The 18,380-nt window shown below is 42.1% G+C and overlaps 1 protein-coding gene across 9 annotated transcripts in view; it reads left to right on the top strand.

Annotated features, from left to right (window-relative positions):
* Positions 1 to 18,380, top strand: part of LOC118206456 (brother of CDO) — a 374,202-nt gene that overhangs the window by 153,349 nt on the left and 202,473 nt on the right. Inside the window, exon 1 of one of the 9 annotated variants that reach the window (XM_035379210.1) lies at positions 14,364 to 14,804. The exons of the other annotated variants lie outside the window; for them this stretch is intronic. The gene's annotated coding sequence lies outside the window, so the exon portion shown is untranslated. Of the gene's footprint in view, positions 1 to 14,363; positions 14,805 to 18,380 lie in introns of those variants that run through there. 9 annotated transcript variants of the gene reach the window in all.

Below are 18,380 nucleotides of genomic sequence, written 5' to 3' on the forward strand. Positions count from 1 at the left end.
AGAAATTGTGAAGTGTGGTTGCCGCCAACGCAAAGTCGACTTTGTGCTGAACGGAGCGAACAGTTTCTGTAGCATGAGCAGAGACATAGTATGGTATACATGATATAACATCACGGCAACGAGTTCATTTGCAACACACGTATTCAGAGCTAAATTAACCCTTCATCAATACTTGAGATCAGCGATTTACTCACGGTATGCTGTGACGAGTGACGGCGAATCATAAAGCTAGCTGGCCACTTCAGAGGGTCTTGGAAAAACGTTATATCTGCACTGCACAACCGCTCCATTTTAAAAAGCAAGACAGGGCTAGGGAGATTAATGTGATTGATTTATGGTTTTACGTTAAGTTCAGCTCATTTTTACCATTCAAATAAAAACATTTAACTGTGCTGCAATTCAGAGTTTAATCTGTTACCTTGGATACGAACTCATAGACACAGGATAGCCTACTACGTGTTAGCCGACGCAAATTTCTGGAGTTAGACCGGACCTGAAGCTGCTGCACACGTGCTGTTGACGGCGTTGTTGTACTTTTTAGTAAAGTCTGGCTTGTTCGAAAATTCGTTTATTCAGTAGCTGAGAGCATAAGCCTTCTAACCAGGTATAACAGCACATCTATTTTTGTTTTTTTAATATCGTTTTTTTAGGTCAACCGAAAGCTATGTCATCATGTCATAGAACGTATTCGCTCTTTGTTAGCACTAGCATGCAAATACGCAAAGTCTGGCTTGTTTGAAAATTCGTTTATTCAGTAGCTGAGAGCATAAGCCTTCTAACCAGGTATAACAGCACGTCTATTGTTGGTTTTTTTATATCGTTTTTTTAGGTCAACCGAAAGTGCTCTCATTATCGCATTAAAGCCGTTCACTGTTTGTTAGCACTAGCATTCTAAGACGCTGCATGTGACGAAACGTCGTCAACGAATTAGCGTAATGTCTCGTGAAATACTATTATTATTGAGGACTTCTGGGTATGCCTAAGCCATATGTTTGTTGATATACCTAGCTGACAGCGTTTTCATTTGTAATTTTTCATTTTGAATATCGTTCTTTCACTTCCGCAATCAGATATTTCCTATCCTGCCTGCTGAGACCGTAGAGCTGACCGCATCACGTGTGCAAAGCCGACCAATGCTGTAACTTCACCGTTCGCATATGAATGACGTCACCTTCTCCATTCATCTCTATGGGGAAAAAGTGGGCATAAAAATTAATATTTCTCAAAAACCGTGCAGCGAAACTTTCCACAAAGGAATAGCACACGATTCCCAAAGAAGCCGGTCATTTTGACATATGGCACGTGTATGTGGTGTGAAAACTCTGGGAGGAGTAGCGGTCCAAAAAATGGGTGGAAAGAATAAAATATATGAATAATAATATGTGCAATAATAATAGTGTAGTTGCCCTAAGGCAACCACACTAACTAGACAATTCCTGCAGAAATTGTGATGTGTGGTTGCCGCCAACGCAAAGTCAACTTTGTGCTGAACGGAGCGAACAGTTTCTGTAGCATGAGCAGAGACATAGTATGGTATACATGATATAACATCACGGCAACGAGTTCATTTGCAACACACGTATTCAGAGCTAAATTAACCCTTCATCAATACTTGAGATCAGCGATTTACTCACGGTATGCTGTGACGAGTGACGGCGAATCATAAAGCTAGCTGGCCACTTCAGAGGGTCTTGGAAAAACGTTATATCTGCACTGCACAACCGCTCCATTTTAAAAAGCAAGACAGGGCTAGGGAGATTAATGTGATTGATTTATGGTTTTACGTTAAGTTCAGCTCATTTTTACCATTCAAATAAAAACATTTAACTGTGCTGCAATTCAGAGTTTAATCTGTTACCTTAGATACGAACTCATAGACACAGGATAGCCTACTACGTGTTAGCCGACGCAAATTTCTGGAGTTAGACCGGACCTGAAGCTGCTGCACACGTGCTGTTGACGGCGTTGTTGTACTTTTTAGTAAAGTCTGGCTTGTTCGAAAATTCGTTTATTCAGTAGCTGAGAGCATAAGCCTTCTAACCAGGTATAACAGCACATCTATTTTTGTTTTTTAATATCGTTTTTTTAGGTCAACCGAAAGCTATGTCATCATGTCATAGAACGTATTCGCTCTTTGTTAGCACTAGCATGCAAATACGCAAAGTCTGGCTTGTTTGAAAATTCGTTTATTCAGTAGCTGAGAGCATAAGCCTTCTAACCAGGTATAACAGCACGTCTATTTTTGTTTTTTTAATATCGTTTTTTTAGGTCAACCGAAAGCTATGTCATCATGTCATAGAACGTATTCGCTCTTTGTTAGCACTAGCATGCAAATACGCAAAGTCTGGCTTGTTTGAAAATTCGTTTATTCAGTAGCTGAGAGCATAAGCTTTCTAACCAGGTATAACAGCACGTCTGTTTTTGGTTTTTTAATATCGTTTTTTTAGGTCAACCGAAAGTGCTCTCATTATCGCATTAAAGCCATGACTGTTTGTTAGCACTAGCATTCTAAGACGCTGCATGTGACGAAACGTCGTCAACGAATTTGAAACTCTGGCGTGGTGATGAAATCTACAGCAGATTGACATCACTAAATCGCTGGTTGTCTGTTTGGTGCCCTGCAAATGGTGTTGGCTTTATAGACCACTGGAATACTTTCTGGGGGAGGCCTGGTCTTTTGAAAAGAGATGGTATTCACCCCTTGTGGGAGGGTGCCGCTCTTATCTCTAGTAATTTATCGTATAGTCTTAGAAATTCCATTTCCTGACACACCAGAACCAAGGCCAGGCAGCAGACCTACTGTCTTACACAGACTTCTGCTTGTTCCCAAAAGCTGCTGCCCAGGTTACATGTTATTGAGATAGTGTCTGTCCCTTGACTAAAATTAAGCCTTGCTAAGAAGCCCGCTAGGGGTGTTTGTATGGCTAATCTGCAAAAAATCAGACCTTAAAATTCTACTAATAATGCGGGTGACCAAACTCAGCTAAAAACACAGCTAAAAATTGGATTCGTTAATCACTAGCCCCTAAGGCAACTCTTGTAAATGAATTAATCACTGATCACCAAGTTGAAATCTAATGTGTAACTGAAACTTGGCTTAAAGCTGATGAATATATTGCCTTAAATGAATCCACCCCATCTGATGGGTCGTGGTGGTGGTGTTGCTGCTGTATATAATTCTAATCTTTTTGCTACTTTGAAATCCAGCTTCAAATGTAACTTTTTTGAAGTGATTGTTGTCAGTTTCGCACATCTGGACAAAAAAGCAGTCCAGTTTTATCCTTGCAATTGTATACAGGCCACCAGGGCCATACAATGGCTTTTTACTTGAGTTTGCTGATTTCCTTTCCAGCCTGGTTGTTAATTCAGATAAAGTAGTAATTGTATGGGACTTAAATATTCACGTGGATAGTGAAGGCGATCCTCTCAGATCAGCAATCTTATCTATCATTGAATCTATTGGCTTCGATCAACATATAAATCAGGCCACACATTCTCATAACCATACTCTTTATCTGGTCTTAACTTATGATACAGAAATAGCAAATATAGCAGTTATGCCTAATAACCCTGTGCTGTCTGACCATTATTTAATTACTTTCCAACCTTCACAAGTCTTTCACCAGATCCTTCATTCTACCTTAGCCGTAAGCTTTCCTCCAGGACTGCAAATGCTTTTATTAATGAGCTCCCAGGCTCATTTGTGCACTGTGGGGATTTTCTTGGCTCCTGCCCATGCGCATACAAAAATGCAAGCATTAGCTCAATTGATCAGCTGACAGACAACATAAACTATGTATTTTCCAGAACTCTGGATACTATCGCACCTCTTAAGAAGAGGAAAGTCCGCTATAAGAAATTAGCACCCTGGTACAATGACCATATTCGTGCTCTCAAACAAGCTTCACGCCAACTTGAGCGCAAATGGTGTTCTACTAAATTGCAAGTATTCCTCCAGGACTGGAAAGAGAGTCTACTAACTTACAAACATGCCCTCTCCACAGCACGTTCCTCATACTTCTCTACTTTAATAGATGAACATAGAAACAATCCTAGGCACCTGTATAACACTGTTGCCAGACTGACCAAGAATCAAGTTGATCCATGTGTCTCAATATCATTTAGTAGCAATGACTTTATGAATTTCTTTGGTGACAAAATTATAAAAATCAGAGACAAGATTCAAAGTTCTCCTACCACCCCTCATATAGGGTCTGCCCTTCCATCTGCTCAACGCATGGATGCAGAATCTTCAGAAGAATCTTCAGAAAGACGAGCAGCCTATCTGAACTCTTTTGCTCCAATAGATCTCATGGAGTTTAATGCCATAGTTAATTCCTCAAAATCTTCTGCTTATCTTCTAGACCCTATCCCTACAAATCTTTTCAAGGAGCTACTACCAATGATTGGAACACCAATGTTACATATTGTCAATGTGTCTTTAGCATCTGGACACATACCACAGACTCTTAAACTTGCAGTCCTCAAACCCTTTCTCAAGAAGCCAAACTTGGATGTGAATGACCTGTGGGACCCTGGGACAAGTTATTCGCAAACATGGCATTAATTTCGACTGCTATGTAAATGTGACACCCAGTTGTATCTATCAGTTAAACCTGACGAAGTTGTCCAGCTGTCAAAGATCAAAGCCTGTTTTATAGACATAAAGGAATGGATGACCCAAAATTTTCTCTTGCTACACTCCGATAAGACCAAAATAATGGTAGTGGGGCCCAAGTCCCTGAGATGCAAAATATCTGACTATATGCTGAACATTGATGGAATCTCCATTACTTCAAGTGCTGTAATCAAAGATCTTGGTATTACCTTTGATCCATAGAGATGTTAAAAACATCTCTATGCTTTTTATCACTTGAGAAAAAGTCAGAAAATACTGCCCTTACATGATGCAGAAAAGCTAGTTCATGCTTTTGATACTTCAGGATTAGATTACTGCAATGCTCTTTTGTCTGGATGCGCAAATTCATCTCTGAAAGTGCTCCAGCGAAGACTATAAGATACCACTTCTTACCTTTAAATCCTTACATGGGCTTACCCCTTTGTACTTAAATGATTTCTTCCTTATATTCCCTTACGAACGCACCGTTCGCAGGGTGCAGGCCTCCCCTATCGTGCTCCCCTCCTGTGGAACTGCTTGCTAATCTACCTTTTGAACCCCCTAACAATTTTTTTTTCTCCTTTTCCTCGGCTCTGGGCACCTGTCCGGAGCTGTAGCCCAAGTTTGCTGAGCACCCCCCCCGGCCCGGAGCTCCAGCCCTAGACCAGCTAGACCAGCTGGGCACCCCCGCCTCCTGCCACTATTGACTTTCCATAACAAACTGGTGCCTGCCCTCGGCAGATGAGTTCCCCCTCTGAGTCCGGTTCTGCTCAAGGTTTCTTCCTGCTAACAGTCAGGGAGTTTTTCCTTGTCACTGTTGCCCTGGGCTTACTCTTTGGGGGCCGGTTCTCTGTAAAGCTGCTTTGTGACAAAGCTCCTTTGTTAAAAGCGCTATACAAATAAAATTGAATTGAATTGAATTGAAAATATGCAAAAACACCTTCATCATGTCCATGAACACTAAAACAAGACTAATTCAATACGAAGTCATTCACAGAATACATATTACACAACACAAGATGCACATAATGGGACTTACCGGATCAGACATATGCACTCACTGTACCCTTAACACGACTGACCACTACTTCCATGCACTCTGGCTCTGCCCACCAGTACAACAATTCTGGAAAGAAATAACTACTAAACTATCGCTGTTCTTTGGGTGCAGCAACCCCCTATCCCCGTCAGGAGACTTGGGTATACTTGACACATCACAAAAATAAATCACAACACCTCTACTGGTAGCCCTAACTATCGCCAAGAAAACTATTTTACTAAATTGGAAAAACAGAAAACAACTCACCATCTCACAGTGTTTAAATATTTTAACAGAACAGGTAACACTGGAACAAAACTCAGCCCTACAAAGAAAAAACAGTCTGAACAATTCAATGAAAAGTATTAAAAACTTCTCAAATCTCTTAAGTTGCTGGTGAGCTAGTGCCACAACAAACACAAACAAATAACATTCATGTACATTCACATACACACACACACTTGCAAACACATATACACTCTTTAGAGGCAGACATACAAGTACACTCACATAGACACACAACATTGCCTCTATTTATTTACTTATTTACTCATTTATCCACTCCACTTTTTTGCTTTATTTTCTACCGACCATCCCTTTGTTTGTTTTACTATTACTGCTGCCACAAATGGAGCATGGCGTAGTTCTGGCAGGCCACGAGAGTCAAGCGCTCCGGCTGAATCAGCTGATGGCTCAGCTGAGTGATGTTCGCCTATCACAGTACATTCACTAACAGGGCGGTCGACTTAAACAGCCTCCCTCAACTCATTCGGCTGCTCCTCCTGCATGCAAGCGCTGCACGTTGCTTCGTAAATCGGCGCTTCTTCCTGCAATCCAGCTACAGCAGGCTGCCAGTCTAAACCATGTCTACTTGCTACACGTTAGCTGCTAGTCTAAGCTCACAGCCTAGGCACTATGAGGAAGTCTTGCTATGTATTTGCATTGCTCCTTACCTCTAAGCTCTAGCTGCAGCAGGCAGGCGATCCATTTCGGGGCCAGCCACGCAAAGCGTTGTCTAAGCGGCATATTCCAGATATTGAGGATACCGGTGCACTGTCTTCACTGCTAAGTGGCCAGGGAGCTTCATTCAAGGAGCGCTGCTTTGCGGCGGCTGCCGCCCCTCCATGGAGGAAGCCATGTTCAAGCCTGGAAGCTGCTGCCACGTCCATATCTGCTAGCTGCAGATTCTTGCCGGGTAATGTCATCAACCTTATTTAAATTCTGCTGAGCTCTGAGTCTAGCGGTAAACGCATAATATACAGTGTTGCCAACTATTTCTATGGAAAGTAGCTATGGCTTCCTCTAAAATTCGCTAAATTTACAACACCGAATATACACATTCGATTGCGGGGACGTCTCACAGAGGGGCTGGTTTCACGAATATCGCAAGTCTTTCGCTAAAAGCGGAAACGTTCCAACATATGCGGGCACAAGTTAATGGCATGCTTATTGTCGAGTTTCTCACCACCAGAGTCAACGCTAGATGCTGTCACTGCTAAAGAATTCCTGGCGTGAATGCTTTCGGCTACCTTCCGGAACGCAGTAGAATTGGGTCGTACGCTACATCCCCTACTTGATCAGAGCGGGGTCTTCCAATCAATCGTTTACGCGAATTTGGGATTCGTGCACGTAAATCTAAGCGGAAATGTCTGAATTGGGAAAACGCCAAAGTTCTCACGCTTGGCTGAGATGGAAAAGTAGGCGTATCGATAAAGGATCTTTGTTCATTGTGAACGGCTAATGGATTAAGGGCAGTCGCTACCACGCAGCTACTAGATAGCCCCCATGCCTACTTCCTGGTGTAAACAGTTATTCCGGAAGGATTGGGCTGCGAGATGGCAGTTAGGGTTATAGGTTATAGGTTGTTATAGGTTGTTATAGGTTTGGCAGATTGAACATGGGCGGCAGGGCGTGTTGCAAAGAGCAGAGATGCAGAGTCGTCTAAATTGTTCAAAGCTGCATTCTACCCTTCGCTGAATCGCTACAATACAAGGGGTGTTAGACTGTTACCGGCAAGTAGGCTACAGCTAATGTTGTAAAAATGCAAACCAGCTTCGGCTTTCAACTTCAGAAACAGAGTTTTCTCCACTGATTCACGATTTGCGCTTAAAAAGCCGGTTCCCTATCGGGACCCAATCATCGCGACAGAAAAATTAAAACATTAAATTCATATTGGTGTTAAATCTGCGAGGATACAATTTGGTTGGCTATCTAATTTAGCTGTCAGATCACGATGCTGAATGTTTAGGGATTGCCAATGTCCATTGTAATGAGACAAACTAGACAATTCCTGCAGAAATTGTGAAGTGTGGTTGCCGCCAACGCAAAGTCGACTTTGTGCTGAACGGAGCGAACAGTTTCTGTAGCATGAGCAGAGACATAGTATGGTATACATGATATAACATCACGGCAACGAGTTCATTTGCAACACACGTATTCAGAGCTAAATTAACCCTTCATCAATACTTGAGATCAGCGATTTACTCACGGTATGCTGTGACGAGTGACGGCGAATCATAAAGCTAGCTGGCCACTTCAGAGGGTCTTGGAAAAACGTTATATCTGCACTGCACAACCGCTCCATTTTAAAAAGCAAGACAGGGCTAGGGAGATTAATGTGATTGATTTATGGTTTTACGTTAAGTTCAGCTCATTTTTACCATTCAAATAAAAACATTTAACTGTGCTGCAATTCAGAGTTTAATCTGTTACCTTGGATACGAACTCATAGACACAGGATAGCCTACTACGTGTTAGCCGACGCAAATTTCTGGAGTTAGACCGGACCTGAAGCTGCTGCACACGTGCTGTTGACGGCGTTGTTGTACTTTTTAGTAAAGTCTGGCTTGTTCGAAAATTCGTTTATTCAGTAGCTGAGAGCATAAGCCTTCTAACCAGGTATAACAGCACATCTATTTTTGTTTTTTTAATATCGTTTTTTTAGGTCAACCGAAAGCTATGTCATCATGTCATAGAACGTATTCGCTCTTTGTTAGCACTAGCATGCAAATACGCAAAGTCTGGCTTGTTTGAAAATTCGTTTATTCAGTAGCTGAGAGCATAAGCCTTCTAACCAGGTATAACAGCACGTCTATTGTTGGTTTTTTTATATCGTTTTTTTAGGTCAACCGAAAGTGCTCTCATTATCGCATTAAAGCCGTTCACTGTTTGTTAGCACTAGCATTCTAAGACGCTGCATGTGACGAAACGTCGTCAACGAATTAGCGTAATGTCTCGTGAAATACTATTATTATTGAGGACTTCTGGGTATGCCTAAGCCATATGTTTGTTGATATACCTAGCTGACAGCGTTTTCATTTGTAATTTTTCATTTTGAATATCGTTCTTTCACTTCCGCAATCAGATATTTCCTATCCTGCCTGCTGAGACCGTAGAGCTGACCGCATCACGTGTGCAAAGCCGACCAATGCTGTAACTTCACCGTTCGCATATGAATGACGTCACCTTCTCCATTCATCTCTATGGGGAAAAAGTGGGCATAAAAATTAATATTTCTCAAAAACCGTGCAGCGAAACTTTCCACAAAGGAATAGCACACGATTCCCAAAGAAGCCGGTCATTTTGACATATGGCACGTGTATGTGGTGTGAAAACTCTGGGAGGAGTAGCGGTCCAAAAAATGGGTGGAAAGAATAAAATATATGAATAATAATATGTGCAATAATAATAGTGTAGTTGCCCTAAGGCAACCACACTAACTAGACAATTCCTGCAGAAATTGTGATGTGTGGTTGCCGCCAACGCAAAGTCAACTTTGTGCTGAACGGAGCGAACAGTTTCTGTAGCATGAGCAGAGACATAGTATGGTATACATGATATAACATCACGGCAACGAGTTCATTTGCAACACACGTATTCAGAGCTAAATTAACCCTTCATCAATACTTGAGATCAGCGATTTACTCACGGTATGCTGTGACGAGTGACGGCGAATCATAAAGCTAGCTGGCCACTTCAGAGGGTCTTGGAAAAACGTTATATCTGCACTGCACAACCGCTCCATTTTAAAAAGCAAGACAGGGCTAGGGAGATTAATGTGATTGATTTATGGTTTTACGTTAAGTTCAGCTCATTTTTACCATTCAAATAAAAACATTTAACTGTGCTGCAATTCAGAGTTTAATCTGTTACCTTAGATACGAACTCATAGACACAGGATAGCCTACTACGTGTTAGCCGACGCAAATTTCTGGAGTTAGACCGGACCTGAAGCTGCTGCACACGTGCTGTTGACGGCGTTGTTGTACTTTTTAGTAAAGTCTGGCTTGTTCGAAAATTCGTTTATTCAGTAGCTGAGAGCATAAGCCTTCTAACCAGGTATAACAGCACATCTATTTTTGTTTTTTTAATATCGTTTTTTTAGGTCAACCGAAAGCTATGTCATCATGTCATAGAACGTATTCGCTCTTTGTTAGCACTAGCATGCAAATACGCAAAGTCTGGCTTGTTTGAAAATTCGTTTATTCAGTAGCTGAGAGCATAAGCCTTCTAACCAGGTATAACAGCACGTCTATTTTTGTTTTTTTAATATCGTTTTTTTAGGTCAACCGAAAGCTATGTCATCATGTCATAGAACGTATTCGCTCTTTGTTAGCACTAGCATGCAAATACGCAAAGTCTGGCTTGTTTGAAAATTCGTTTATTCAGTAGCTGAGAGCATAAGCTTTCTAACCAGGTATAACAGCACGTCTGTTTTTGGTTTTTTAATATCGTTTTTTTAGGTCAACCGAAAGTGCTCTCATTATCGCATTAAAGCCATGACTGTTTGTTAGCACTAGCATTCTAAGACGCTGCATGTGACGAAACGTCGTCAACGAATTTGAAACTCTGGCGTGGTGATGAAATCTACAGCAGATTGACATCACTAAATCGCTGGTTGTCTGTTTGGTGCCCTGCAAATGGTGTTGGCTTTATAGACCACTGGAATACTTTCTGGGGGAGGCCTGGTCTTTTGAAAAGAGATGGTATTCACCCCTTGTGGGAGGGTGCCGCTCTTATCTCTAGTAATTTATCGTATAGTCTTAGAAATTCCATTTCCTGACACACCAGAACCAAGGCCAGGCAGCAGACCTACTGTCTTACACAGACTTCTGCTTGTTCCCAAAAGCTGCTGCCCAGGTTACATGTTATTGAGATAGTGTCTGTCCCTTGACTAAAATTAAGCCTTGCTAAGAAGCCCGCTAGGGGTGTTTGTATGGCTAATCTGCAAAAAATCAGACCTTAAAATTCTACTAATAATGCGGGTGACCAAACTCAGCTAAAAACACAGCTAAAAATTGGATTCGTTAATCACTAGCCCCTAAGGCAACTCTTGTAAATGAATTAATCACTGATCACCAAGTTGAAATCTAATGTGTAACTGAAACTTGGCTTAAAGCTGATGAATATATTGCCTTAAATGAATCCACCCCATCTGATGGGTCGTGGTGGTGGTGTTGCTGCTGTATATAATTCTAATCTTTTTGCTACTTTGAAATCCAGCTTCAAATGTAACTTTTTTGAAGTGATTGTTGTCAGTTTCGCACATCTGGACAAAAAAGCAGTCCAGTTTTATCCTTGCAATTGTATACAGGCCACCAGGGCCATACAATGGCTTTTTACTTGAGTTTGCTGATTTCCTTTCCAGCCTGGTTGTTAATTCAGATAAAGTAGTAATTGTATGGGACTTAAATATTCACGTGGATAGTGAAGGCGATCCTCTCAGATCAGCAATCTTATCTATCATTGAATCTATTGGCTTCGATCAACATATAAATCAGGCCACACATTCTCATAACCATACTCTTTATCTGGTCTTAACTTATGATACAGAAATAGCAAATATAGCAGTTATGCCTAATAACCCTGTGCTGTCTGACCATTATTTAATTACTTTCCAACCTTCACAAGTCTTTCACCAGATCCTTCATTCTACCTTAGCCGTAAGCTTTCCTCCAGGACTGCAAATGCTTTTATTAATGAGCTCCCAGGCTCATTTGTGCACTGTGGGGATTTTCTTGGCTCCTGCCCATGCGCATACAAAAATGCAAGCATTAGCTCAATTGATCAGCTGACAGACAACATAAACTATGTATTTTCCAGAACTCTGGATACTATCGCACCTCTTAAGAAGAGGAAAGTCCGCTATAAGAAATTAGCACCCTGGTACAATGACCATATTCGTGCTCTCAAACAAGCTTCACGCCAACTTGAGCGCAAATGGTGTTCTACTAAATTGCAAGTATTCCTCCAGGACTGGAAAGAGAGTCTACTAACTTACAAACATGCCCTCTCCACAGCACGTTCCTCATACTTCTCTACTTTAATAGATGAACATAGAAACAATCCTAGGCACCTGTATAACACTGTTGCCAGACTGACCAAGAATCAAGTTGATCCATGTGTCTCAATATCATTTAGTAGCAATGACTTTATGAATTTCTTTGGTGACAAAATTATAAAAATCAGAGACAAGATTCAAAGTTCTCCTACCACCCCTCATATAGGGTCTGCCCTTCCATCTGCTCAACGCATGGATGCAGAATCTTCAGAAGAATCTTCAGAAAGACGAGCAGCCTATCTGAACTCTTTTGCTCCAATAGATCTCATGGAGTTTAATGCCATAGTTAATTCCTCAAAATCTTCTGCTTATCTTCTAGACCCTATCCCTACAAATCTTTTCAAGGAGCTACTACCAATGATTGGAACACCAATGTTACATATTGTCAATGTGTCTTTAGCATCTGGACACATACCACAGACTCTTAAACTTGCAGTCCTCAAACCCTTTCTCAAGAAGCCAAACTTGGATGTGAATGACCTGTGGGACCCTGGGACAAGTTATTCGCAAACATGGCATTAATTTCGACTGCTATGTAAATGTGACACCCAGTTGTATCTATCAGTTAAACCTGACGAAGTTGTCCAGCTGTCAAAGATCAAAGCCTGTTTTATAGACATAAAGGAATGGATGACCCAAAATTTTCTCTTGCTACACTCCGATAAGACCAAAATAATGGTAGTGGGGCCCAAGTCCCTGAGATGCAAAATATCTGACTATATGCTGAACATTGATGGAATCTCCATTACTTCAAGTGCTGTAATCAAAGATCTTGGTATTACCTTTGATCCATAGAGATGTTAAAAACATCTCTATGCTTTTTATCACTTGAGAAAAAGTCAGAAAATACTGCCCTTACATGATGCAGAAAAGCTAGTTCATGCTTTTGATACTTCAGGATTAGATTACTGCAATGCTCTTTTGTCTGGATGCGCAAATTCATCTCTGAAAGTGCTCCAGCGAAGACTATAAGATACCACTTCTTACCTTTAAATCCTTACATGGGCTTACCCCTTTGTACTTAAATGATTTCTTCCTTATATTCCCTTACGAACGCACCGTTCGCAGGGTGCAGGCCTCCCCTATCGTGCTCCCCTCCTGTGGAACTGCTTGCTAATCTACCTTTTGAACCCCCTAACAATTTTTTTTTCTCCTTTTCCTCGGCTCTGGGCACCTGTCCGGAGCTGTAGCCCAAGTTTGCTGAGCACCCCCCCCGGCCCGGAGCTCCAGCCCTAGACCAGCTAGACCAGCTGGGCACCCCCGCCTCCTGCCACTATTGACTTTCCATAACAAACTGGTGCCTGCCCTCGGCAGATGAGTTCCCCCTCTGAGTCCGGTTCTGCTCAAGGTTTCTTCCTGCTAACAGTCAGGGAGTTTTTCCTTGTCACTGTTGCCCTGGGCTTACTCTTTGGGGGCCGGTTCTCTGTAAAGCTGCTTTGTGACAAAGCTCCTTTGTTAAAAGCGCTATACAAATAAAATTGAATTGAATTGAATTGAAAATATGCAAAAACACCTTCATCATGTCCATGAACACTAAAACAAGACTAATTCAATACGAAGTCATTCACAGAATACATATTACACAACACAAGATGCACATAATGGGACTTACCGGATCAGACATATGCACTCACTGTACCCTTAACACGACTGACCACTACTTCCATGCACTCTGGCTCTGCCCACCAGTACAACAATTCTGGAAAGAAATAACTACTAAACTATCGCTGTTCTTTGGGTGCAGCAACCCCCTATCCCCGTCAGGAGACTTGGGTATACTTGACACATCACAAAAATAAATCACAACACCTCTACTGGTAGCCCTAACTATCGCCAAGAAAACTATTTTACTAAATTGGAAAAACAGAAAACAACTCACCATCTCACAGTGTTTAAATATTTTAACAGAACAGGTAACACTGGAACAAAACTCAGCCCTACAAAGAAAAAACAGTCTGAACAATTCAATGAAAAGTATTAAAAACTTCTCAAATCTCTTAAGTTGCTGGTGAGCTAGTGCCACAACAAACACAAACAAATAACATTCATGTACATTCACATACACACACACACTTGCAAACACATATACACTCTTTAGAGGCAGACATACAAGTACACTCACATAGACACACAACATTGCCTCTATTTATTTACTTATTTACTCATTTATCCACTCCACTTTTTTGCTTTATTTTCTACCGACCATCCCTTTGTTTGTTTTACTATTACTGCTGCCACAAATGGAGCATGGCGTAGTTCTGGCAGGCCACGAGAGTCAAGCGCTCCGGCTGAATCAGCTGATGGCTCAGCTGAGTGATGTTCGCCTATCACAGTACATTCACTAACAGGGCGGTCGACTTAAACAGCCTCCCTCAACTCATTCGGCTGCTCCTCCTGCATGCAAGCGCTGCACGTTGCTTCGTAAATCGGCGCTTCTTCCTGCAATCCAGCTACAGCAGGCTGCCAGTCTAAACCATGTCTACTTGCTACACGTTAGCTGCTAGTCTAAGCTCACAGCCTAGGCACTATGAGGAAGTCTTGCTATGTATTTGCATTGCTCCTTACCTCTAAGCTCTAGCTGCAGCAGGCAGGCGATCCATTTCGGGGCCAGCCACGCAAAGCGTTGTCTAAGCGGCATATTCCAGATATTGAGGATACCGGTGCACTGTCTTCACTGCTAAGTGGCCAGGGAGCTTCATTCAAGGAGCGCTGCTTTGCGGCGGCTGCCGCCCCTCCATGGAGGAAGCCATGTTCAAGCCTGGAAGCTGCTGCCACGTCCATATCTGCTAGCTGCAGATTCTTGCCGGGTAATGTCATCAACCTTATTTAAATTCTGCTGAGCTCTGAGTCTAGCGGTAAACGCATAATATACAGTGTTGCCAACTATTTCTATGGAAAGTAGCTATGGCTTCCTCTAAAATTCGCTAAATTTACAACACCGAATATACACATTCGATTGCGGGGACGTCTCACAGAGGGGCTGGTTTCACGAATATCGCAAGTCTTTCGCTAAAAGCGGAAACGTTCCAACATATGCGGGCACAAGTTAATGGCATGCTTATTGTCGAGTTTCTCACCACCAGAGTCAACGCTAGATGCTGTCACTGCTAAAGAATTCCTGGCGTGAATGCTTTCGGCTACCTTCCGGAACGCAGTAGAATTGGGTCGTACGCTACATCCCCTACTTGATCAGAGCGGGGTCTTCCAATCAATCGTTTACGCGAATTTGGGATTCGTGCACGTAAATCTAAGCGGAAATGTCTGAATTGGGAAAACGCCAAAGTTCTCACGCTTGGCTGAGATGGAAAAGTAGGCGTATCGATAAAGGATCTTTGTTCATTGTGAACGGCTAATGGATTAAGGGCAGTCGCTACCACGCAGCTACTAGATAGCCCCCATGCCTACTTCCTGGTGTAAACAGTTATTCCGGAAGGATTGGGCTGCGAGATGGCAGTTAGGGTTATAGGTTATAGGTTGTTATAGGTTGTTATAGGTTTGGCAGATTGAACATGGGCGGCAGGGCGTGTTGCAAAGAGCAGAGATGCAGAGTCGTCTAAATTGTTCAAAGCTGCATTCTACCCTTCGCTGAATCGCTACAATACAAGGGGTGTTAGACTGTTACCGGCAAGTAGGCTACAGCTAATGTTGTAAAAATGCAAACCAGCTTCGGCTTTCAACTTCAGAAACAGAGTTTTCTCCACTGATTCACGATTTGCGCTTAAAAAGCCGGTTCCCTATCGGGACCCAATCATCGCGACAGAAAAATTAAAACATTAAATTCATATTGGTGTTAAATCTGCGAGGATACAATTTGGTTGGCTATCTAATTTAGCTGTCAGATCACGATGCTGAATGTTTAGGGATTGCTAATGTCCATTGTAATGAGACAAACTAGACAATTCCTGCAGAAATTGTGAAGTGTGGTTGCCGCCAACGCAAAGTCGACTTTGTGCTGAACGGAGCGAACAGTTTCTGTAGCATGAGCAGAGACATAGTATGGTATACATGATATAACATCACGGCAACGAGTTCATTTGCAACACACGTATTCAGAGCTAAATTAACCCTTCATCAATACTTGAGATCAGCGATTTACTCACGGTATGCTGTGACGAGTGACGGCGAATCATAAAGCTAGCTGGCCACTTCAGAGGGTCTGCGTAATTTGCGAATTTGCGTAATATCTCGTGAAATACTATTATTATTGAGTACTTCTGGGTATGCCTAAGCCATATGTTTGTTGATATACCTAGCTGACAGCGTTTTCATTTGTAATTTTTCATTTAGAATACGGTTTAATCGCTTTCACTTCCGCAATCAGCTATGTCCTATCCTGGCTGCTGAGACCACAGAGCTGACCGCATCACGTGTGCAAAGCCGACCAATGCTGTAACTTCATAATTCACATTTGTATGACGTCACCGCCCCCATTCATTTTCAATGGGAAAAATTGGGCATAAAAAGTCATATTTCTCAAAAACCGTGCAACGAAACTTTCCACAAAGTAATAGCACACGATTCCCAAAGAAGCCGGTCGTTTTGACATATGGCACGTGTATGTGGTGCGAAAACTCTGGGAGGAGTAGCGGTCCAAAAAATGGGTGGAAAGAATAATAATATGTGCGATAATAGTAGTGTGGTTTCCTTAAAGCAACCACACTAATAATATGTGCGATAATAGTGTGGTTGCCTTAAAGCACTAATTAGGCTTAACGTTGTCTCGTCCAACTGGTTCTCTCAATATTGTGCTGTTGCAAGACGCGAATGCGTAAGTTCCGCATTCATAAGTGTATCGTTGTATTCCATGACACTTAAACGGGCGTTTAGGCTTATCACAGCGAAGAAGGGATTTCATGTAGCCTTCTCCACGTCACTGCTCTGACCTCTTCACCGTGCATGTGATCAGGCATGTGACCACACGACTGAGCACACATGTTGAGGAAAAAATTATACCTCCTGCTACGGACATGCTCCACATAGCCTAGGTATTGGCCTCGCCGTCTCTACAATTGCATGCTCACGCGAATGGCGTTGCGCGTCGTTCATTGCATCTGCTCCCGGTTATGGCTGGTTCCAGGCAGATTTGTAGCATGTGCTTTCGCAACTTTGTCATAGTTTCTTTAATCGTACATTGCATTTTCGTCTAAATAGAGTGCAATACGATGGATATATTAAAAAAATAAATAAATAAAAAATAAAAAAAGACTGGTTCCAATTCCTCTCCTAATATACTCATTCGGTAAGCATATTAGTAATGCAATGTTGCGCTTTAAAGCAGCCCACTGTGCCCAACTATTAAATAATATTTAAATAGCGGCGTATTGAGAAATAATTCTTCGAACCTTATTGCTTTGATGCCCGCCCTCACCCCGAGTGGCCCTTATGTCAGCGAATTAAGCGAAACTCAAAAACACGATCGCCAATCTGCTGCTGCTACTACTGGCTCCTCCGGTAGGCCTATGCAACGAGTGAGGATTCATTTACACTGACGTAGTCGGTAGTATATTTCCCCCGGTTAGTTCAAATCTCGGCGCTCGAGGGGAAATACCGACAAGCTGTCGGTACACATAGCCTAATATCATACCACACATAGTATGTTCCTCTGGTTTATTAATTAATAATACATCTTAAAGCATTGGCCTCAGGGGAACGTCCAACATGCTGTTGGTACACATAACCACTGATCCACGTAAAAAATAGACGGCCTCAAGCCGAAAGGCTCGGCTGGACGAAGGGCTTCTCCAGGTGGTCGTACACATAGTCATCACATCAGCCGGAGACACTTATTAATAGCACGTCGGCATATGGTTGTTTTGGGGTTTGGCTGCTGGCCTCCCGGCCTTATCCACGCGGGCTGCGTGGTTGGCGGGAGAGCTCCAGAACAGAGCCATACCGCCAAACATAACTGTATTGCCTTTATTGTCAATAAAGTTCTACTTTGATGACAGTGGTCCTGACAGAAACACCATCAATGATTCAAATACTTCTATGCCCAAACTCACTCCACGCAGCTGCTTCCCTACAACAATCATTCACCACACATATTCTCCATGCACATGTACAGTATGTATCTCTATTTCTATATTCTTCATGTTGTTAACCTGTGTCCACCCTTACCTTCCTATCCGTATATCATTCCTGTATCTTTGTTGTTGCAAATAGAAAAGTAAAAATAAAAAGTAAAAGTAAAATAAAATAAAAAACATTAATTTAAACAGAAGTTATTGCATAGCACACCTTACCACAACAACACATGAACATACTTAACAATTGAATTACTATCACAATTAAACATTAACTGTGATTACTGTCTGAATCTGGTTGCCCACTTAGGATTCTGGGGAAGGTGGGTGGAGCTAATTCTTTGAACAGTGGCAGGTACT

Source organism: Anguilla anguilla, chromosome 10, assembly GCF_013347855.1.
Source record: "Anguilla anguilla isolate fAngAng1 chromosome 10, fAngAng1.pri, whole genome shotgun sequence".
NCBI classification, from domain to species: domain Eukaryota; kingdom Metazoa; phylum Chordata; class Actinopteri; order Anguilliformes; family Anguillidae; genus Anguilla; species Anguilla anguilla.